This window comes from Dasypus novemcinctus, chromosome 5, assembly GCF_030445035.2.
Source record: "Dasypus novemcinctus isolate mDasNov1 chromosome 5, mDasNov1.1.hap2, whole genome shotgun sequence".
Lineage (NCBI taxonomy): Eukaryota > Metazoa > Chordata > Mammalia > Cingulata > Dasypodidae > Dasypus > Dasypus novemcinctus.
This window is the reverse complement of record NC_080677.1, coordinates 41,839,320-41,846,874: the sequence shown is the minus strand read 5'-3', so window position 1 is coordinate 41,846,874 and position 7,555 is coordinate 41,839,320.

The following is a 7,555-nucleotide window of genomic DNA, read 5'->3' as shown; positions in this document are numbered from 1 at the left end:
TTGTAGCTATGAGGTGGATGACTGTTTGTTGTCTTGACTGATTATTTATCAGTCTTTAGTACAGCATCAAGGACCGTTTTTAGAAGTTTAGAACTTTTCATTCTGGACAGCAGAATCTTGGGCAGGGGCCTCCCGCAGTTATTCTGCTGCCACTGGCACTCACGTGGATTTCCAGTCAGGTTCCAGATCCATCTATTACTTTTATTTTACTCTTAAAGAGTTTACACCTTTAATTTAAAAGGGGTGCTGAAGGGAGACGATCTCTTTTCTGTAACTGCTTCCTGCTGGCCATGGGCTGTAGTCATTGCCTAATAAGGTGTAAAAACTCTTTAATTTATTCTAACTGGAGGAAGATGGATCTGGCATTCTGTACGAAGTTGGATGAAGTTTTCATATGGTTAATAAGATGTTCACTCTGAAAGAAACAAACTTAATTAAAAATTTGGAATACCCGTTTTTAAAAGAGGACACATTGGAGACAAGATTAGATGCCTATAAAGATGGCATTCCTTAAAAGCTGGTGGGAACAGCATATATATTCTTTTTTAAGTTATCCATCTTTAGAGAGAAATTGCAACAGACACTTAGCTTTGTCTGAAGACACATTCCAAGCTGTTCAATGATTGACACTCATTCGCTCTGTCAGATGCTCCTGGTGAACTGGCACTCCTTGGGCAACTGGCTTCACTCAGGATTAGAACACTAATTTGGAAATACTCTTAGTTTTCACCTGTGGGAGTGATCAGAACTACAGAATAAAGATTTTTACACCTTGGTTTTCATTGTACAATTTCTAGCAATTTTGACTTGTTCAATAGGTGACTCACCATCAGCAAGCAAGCCTCACTTTTGCTAACTTGAGACTGGCTGAGACTGCCACCTTATTCTATAGACATGTTATTAACTGTTTAGAAAATGATTTTACCAGGAATTTAACATGTCTAATATACTTCTGCACTTGATCCAAAATAGAAAAGATAACATTACAATTATTAGGCATATATTTAGTACAGGATAAAAGTACAGCACTTAATATTAACTAATGTATTACTTAATGCATAAGGATTCAGAGTTGCCATTATTAGTTTTGAGTTTCAGGTTTGTAATACTTTACATGTTATCTCTCCATGAGAGCAGGCCATAATGCCAATTGTGCTCAAGTTTTACTTACAGTCTCCTGGTATCATGGCTCCACTCAGCATGTTCTTCAACGCAGTGAGCAAGTTGCAGCATCCTTCCAGTATTCCAGAGATTTTCCAGTATTCTACTAGCCTGGTGCATAGTGCTCTCTGGCACCATGGAACAGTGCCAGTCTGGAGGCGATATCCATTGTACACTTGGCTGTACCGAGTCATTATTGGCTGCAGGAGCTTGAAACTGCAATATAGTTTCCATCGACTTCAGGAGCAGAACCAGAGACTGATATAGCACATATTTTTAATTGAGGGGTCAGTGACCAGCCTAGCCAATAACTCACATGGAGAGGCCACCTGTAATGTATACAAGGCCTGGTTCGAATGCACAAGAGTTTGACAATGTTAAAGTTTATTCCTTGTTTTATATATATTTTAAACAACTTAACGCAATACATATATCAAATGACTATTTACTTACACAATTTTACTATGAAGATAACAGTAGGTGCTTTACTTTAGTAATAGAGGAAAAATATTATTTTTCATTGTTAGAATGAAAACAATTTTTCCAATGGAATCAAGACAACTTTTTATTACCATTTACTTAAATGTGTATTTTGCAGTGGCCTTCAGACAGGTTTATTATCATGAAGTTATTTCTGCTACCAATACCAATCTAAGTTTCTTTAGTTAACAATAACTTCTACAACTAGAACTATTTAAACATTTTCAGTTTGGAAGATGTTTTACAAACTCTTTATAATTGACTATAACCACATTGAGTAGCCACTTCATGTTTAAATAAACTTACTAAATTACAATTACTAATGAAAGAAATTTACTCTCTATTTAAGAGAGCATATCTACAATCTTTTCCCTTTAGCTTAATTTTACCAATGTGAACTTACAATTTTCACTTACAATTTTCATTACTGTAAAGATTTTGTACATATGTTAATTTAGTTTATAAATTAACTATGGGAGATTACACTCAAGTTAAATAAAATTGAAACCATAATAGTTTATGCAAGGAATGTTCTCTTTTTCCCTTACAGGAAGCTAAAAACTTCTTTTCTTTAAGTTATGAAAATTATTAATTTAAAAGCATAACTGACTACCAGGTTTTAAAACACATGCATACTGACTTCCAGGTTTCAAAACACATTACACAATTACTTAATTTTTTAAAATCATAACCCAGGAAAGATCTCTCCATAGTTTTTATGGACTTTCCTTTACTTACTGAAATTTGTTAATAGAGCCACTAATTACCTTATTTTGTTGGAAAGAAATCTTCTGGAAGAAAATAAGGCTCACCAGATTGTGGAGAAGAAAATACTTTATTCTCAATCTTGCAAGAAGGGGCGCAGAGCCAGATATGGCTGGTGCCCCGAACAAAGAAAAATGACACAATTTATACCCCTAAGCCTAGCATGCAAGCTCTTCCTGTTTTTCCATAGATTGGATACTTCAGAAGTTACAGCTTATCTGAGATTTAACTTTCCCATGCAAAAGTTTGATTTAACTGCTTCTTCTATCACATTCCAACCATTTTAGTTTTTACCTGCTCCCCCCCTTTTGGTTTTGGAGATAATAAAACTCCAGTGGTCATTTAACCTTATTCTATCAGGCAGCAATTTATTTAGTTTACACTTGAATTCATGAGAGAAAGGGTTACTAACACCAGAAGAGGAGACAGTGATGTCCCAGCTCTTCTCAATTATGAAATAACCACAGGCAAAGGCAAAGGGCGAGGTTAGGCCCGAAGCAACCATAAACAAAGGAAAGGTTAGTGTAGAATTTACACTTAAATAATAGTTTCAGGCTAAATTCACCCAGCTATAATCTCAGTTATTGTCTTTCCACTGTTTTACAATATAAATGCATTTATAAATGATTTTAACTCTTAGTTACAGTTTTTATTAATTTTTAAAACCTATTAATTTTATAACACCTTTAAATACCTTTCATTCAACTTATAACATATTAAATGAACTTAACCATTACTTTAATTTTTCCTTTAAAGTGAAAGAATAAATCTCTTGCAGTTAGTTTGAAATAAAAGGCTACTTTTCAGGATTTGATTTCTAGAACATAAAATGTTCTTTTAAAAGAACTTCAAACATTGAGGATATGATGAGGTTAAAGCACAAGAAGCTATTGATAAAATATTTTCTTTGTATATTGATCTTACTCAATTTAATCATAAAAATTTCCCTTCCACAAACCTTCTACACTTTCAGTATTCATTCAGGTTCTGTCCCACACTCTACTCTTCCCAATAATCAATCATTTTATCTTAGGACAAAATCACCTTCTGTTACCTTAACAATAAAAACCCACTCCATATATCCCACATACTAAGTTACCAGGCAAACTTCTTACAACATATAATTGCCATTAATACTAACCAAGTTTGTTAAAATAATGAACTTTTCTTCACTTTAAATACTTAGTAGCATGTAATACCAGAAACAGTTTTTTTGGAAGCAAGTTGGCAGGGGAGATTGGCTGCCGAATAAGTTTGTTATAAAATTGCCTTTTATTATTATTATTATCAATTCAGTTTTGTTAAATAATGACTTTCTGCAATTAGCCACTTAAATACCTTAAACAATGCTTTGTAAAACTTTTATAATTATTTATACCCTTAATACAAAGTTTACCTTCACAGAACACATTCTCTTACTTAAGGTTACTACAATACCTTCTAAGAACCTGAGCAGAATGCAAACGTATTTTGGCTTTGACACCCTAAGGAGGGAACTTTACTGCATTTATTCTGATTCTGCTTTTCACCTCCTTCACTTCCCCCCCTTCCAGGCAGTCGGGTGCACAACAAACAGGAATGCGGCTTATGAATAGAAGGGTGGACTCACTGGAAAGGGGCAAGCCGCTCCCCCCTTTCCAGCTTTCAGCCAAAATGGGCAGACAGAACCTACTCAAATTTGGCAACTCTCCCAGGAACCCAGCCGCCCTGACTGGGACATTCCCAACAGACTTGGGTGCTTGGCGCGGACACAGATGGCCTCCAAGCCCCGGCAAAGGGCCAGACCAGAGACAAGACACCAGAACATGCACAAACATCTAGACTCCGCAAACATCCAGACTCCTCAGCTTTTGCCCCAGAATCATTTCACCCCCTTGCCAATGGCAAGGGAGGGCTCCAGCTCAGCTGTAATTCTACTTCATGTAAGGACACAACTCCAACACTAGCCTTGAGCTGACACAGACAGAAGCACAAAGGTCACTAATCTGACTCACAAGTTTATATATTTATTTTCACCACGGCTGCCCCCACAGCCATCACAAACCTCAGAACACTTAACATTTGGTATAAAGCAAATTCATTCACAAATTAGCACCATAACAAAAGATTTCAGCTAGACTTTTCCACTGTTTAAACTTTACACCCAGACCAAGCTCCACCAGAAAAGCTGATCCATTTTCCTGTAACCAAGTTTTGTTTTCCTTAATCTAGACCAATTTCCAGGATATTAGGACTCGAACCTATAAATACCCTTCCTATTAAAATCGAGACTCCACTCCTTTAGTGGATATAAGACCAGTACCAGATTCTAACATGCAGTTAGACAAACCCAAAACACCAGGGCTTTTCCCCGGTTTTCCTCCTTTTCCCAAGCCTAGAGAGAACGGCTTCCCCCCAGCCTTCTGGGGCTACTAGGGTTCTCTCGGGAGGTGATCAGCCTCCCCTTCCTAGCAATTAAAGCTAGGGCCTTCCAGACTCTGCTCACCCGGGGAGTCTTACCTTCTTCCCTGTTCGGAGCTCTTTTTCGTTCCCAGAATCTTTCTCTTCAGACCTTCCATTGCCCCTTGATTTTGTCGGGAAGATTCTGGTGGAGCCCACATCTTTTCTGGATTAAATTTAATCCAGGGGCGCCCAGATTTGGGGTTCACCCGAGTCCTCCCGGCTTCCTCGGGGATTTGGAAGGGGCAGCAAAATGCTACCGTCTCTGGCCTTCATTTTTGTCCCTTCGTGGTCGCCATTAATGTTGTGGAATTTAAGAGAAGTTCAATTATTTGAGAATAGAGAGGCCAGGACTCAGGAATGATTTTGAGAAGGAAAAATGGTTTATTGACGGCCGGCTGGACTCGGGAGCTTTCTGTTTGAATCCCGAGCCCGGAACAAGATTTTCAAACGTCTTTTATACAGAGAGGAAAGGCCAAATGGTCCCTTTGTTTCAGTTCTCAGTAGGCTTCAATTAGCATATATCTCTTTCACATCTTAGGTAAGCTTTTAGCAAGGACTCCAGACATTTTAGAAAAGCCTTGGTTTTTGCATTTCCCCTAAATACTTAAAGTTTATAGCCCTTGCTTTGTTAAACATTTCCTGGGACTGGAGCCTGCTGTCACCGTCCCTAAGGGCAGGACTGCAGCCTCTTACCGTTCCACACCCACAAGTCACACAACTTAGTTATTTCTGAAGAGACACAAGTCAAACAGCTTAGTTATTTCTGGAGAGACAAAGAGCCTTCCACCCATAGCCCGCATCACTGTACTGCTAAAATGAGTAGAATTTATTTCAGCTCCATCTCTGTGGTACATTCTCAGCTCCATGGTTCCCTAATAACTGCCATGTGATTCTAAGGTTTTGCACAGATTTTGTAAAGTCCCTCTTTGAGCCACTACCTTTCTGATGACTGGGGCAATGTTATTTGACCAAGCTTCTATACCAGATTTCCTCTCACTTCCGTTAAGACAAAATCTGTTCCAAAAAGTTAAGGCTCCTTTGTAAGTCTTTTATATATGCCCTAAAGCATCTGAATTCCAGAATTAGCACAGCTGAGGCTCAAGGTAGGTCCTGCCCTAGAATGATTGTATCAGTGACCAGGGGACATAGCCAGCAGGTTATATAACTACAGTTTCAGTCTTATTCCAAAGCCAATTTATTTTTGTCTCCTTTCACTGCATGCTGCCTCACTCCATGAAATAGCTCAAGTCAATTACAAGTAGGAGCAGTAGTCAGGAAGGGACAGGGTCTCACTACAGCTAATAAAGGATTATCCTTCCCCACAATTACCCTTTGGCAGAGGGCATTAATTAGTGAATTCCTTAAAAGCTGTTTTCTATGTACCAACTTCAGACAAGTATAGTCTTGGTGGACTATGTGTGATACTATTATATTAGGAACCCAGACCAGGTGTCTAATTCTGGTTATATCATTAACTACATGATTTTAACTACCATTAAAATTTCCTCTGCCTTCTCAGAGGCAACTCTCTCCTACTCTACTTCATATATATTCTAGGTAAAACAGAAGTAAATATCTCATAGAGGACCGATGAGCTTCTGTACAATATTTCTGTGTGTTAAGATGTGAGTATGAAAATTAGCTTCTTTTCCCAAAGGGTGATACTGATTTTTCCTACTTTGCTAGTAAAATGAATTGGACAGGTTTTACCTGAATGCAGTACTTGGGATGCTGGCCATACCTGTTGGAAACTGAGGCACAGTGGCCTCACAAGGAGAGACGTGATGTCTCCATGCTAGTGCTGTCTCCATGGCTACACTTGCAACCTAAGGAATGCGGTAATTAAGATTTCCCGGCAAATGGGATGAAGCTGTTAAAGGCTGAAAGAAAAGATGAGCACATACCTTTTGTAGTGAATAGAACACTTAGACTTTGTACCTTGAGATAAGATTTTTAAAAAATTCCTTAGACTATGGGTAATGCTGCTTGATGTCACGTAGGCTACATGTTCCTGCTTGTTGTCACATACACTAGGGTATATAGAGAGCCCCTTGTAAACAATAAAGTTGTCTGAGGAGTTATTACTCGCAGACCCCCTGATCCCAGCTCTCTCATTCTTTCTTTCTTTCTTTCTCTTTTTTTTTCCACTCTTCCTTTTCTCTTTCTTTCATTCCCGATACACTTCGGATCCAAATCTCCAACAATACCTACAACAGCTCTCTGTCAGAAATCTAGCCTGTGATTCCTTCCTGAGAGAAGGAACTGTGGGCATACACGCTTCATACCAGAAAGCACTACCATAGCTGACTGGACAAAGAATGGCTCCTGACCCAAAGTTGACCTCTGAGGTTGTTTGCTTGAAATTTCCACCCAACAGGAGTGCCCTAAACTGGATATTGACTGGATGAATCAATCAGATCCTCTCTCCTAGGAAGTTTAACACATACGGAGCATATGTGTTTACCTGAAGTACATCCTAAGCACAAAGCAACAGCAGCCTACCAGTAGAAGAACATGATGCCTATGACACATTGAAAGTAATAACAATAAAAACTCTTGACTGGATTCAACTTCCCTCACTAACTGTCTGACAGAAGAAGAAGGCTATCCAATTCTAGGTATAAATATTACTTGCTTTAGCCTCTTCTTAGTTTATACATGATGTCAGTATTCAATCAAAAATTAAAAGACATGCAGAAAAATCAAA